Raw genomic sequence first — 543 nt, forward strand, 5'->3', positions numbered from 1 at the left:
GGCTCATTGGCCATCAGGGGAGACCCACAGGTAAGCCAACCAAACCAGAAAAGAGAAGTGCAAAGGGCTGTGGGAGCCCAAAGGAGTGGAAGGCAGGAAAAAGTTTCACCTAGGAGAGAGCCTTTAGTGGGATTTGATGGATGTGTAGGAGTTCCTGAAATGAAGAAAGAGGGAAAGGGCATCCTTTTTTTTTTTTTTCCTGCTTTGTAGTTCCCTTTTTCTTTTTCATTTAAAAAATTGAGGTGGAACTTCCCTGGTAGTCCAGTGGTTAAGACTCCGTGCTCCCAAAGCAGGGGCCCCGGGTTCGAACCCTGGTCAGGGAACTAGATCCCGCGTGCCGCAACTAAAAGAAGATCCCACGTACCGCAGTGAAGCCCTGGCACAGCCAAATAAATGAATAAATATATTTTTTAAAAAGGTGATCGATATCATCCTTTTTTTTTTAATTGAGGTATATTTGACATATAACTTTATATTAGTTTCAGGTGTACAGCATAATGATTTGATATGCGTATACATTGCAAAATGATCACAGTAAGTCTA

General features: G+C 42.4%; 1 non-coding gene across 1 annotated transcript; it reads left to right on the plus strand.

Annotated features, from left to right (window-relative positions):
• Positions 1-250: 250 nt before the first annotated feature.
• Positions 251-323, plus strand: TRNAW-CCA (transfer RNA tryptophan (anticodon CCA)). Its single transcript has one exon. It is a non-coding gene; the product is annotated as a tRNA-Trp (tRNA).
• Positions 324-543: the final 220 nt, after the last annotated feature.

This window comes from Globicephala melas, chromosome 15, assembly GCF_963455315.2.
Source record: "Globicephala melas chromosome 15, mGloMel1.2, whole genome shotgun sequence".
NCBI lineage: Eukaryota > Metazoa > Chordata > Mammalia > Artiodactyla > Delphinidae > Globicephala > Globicephala melas.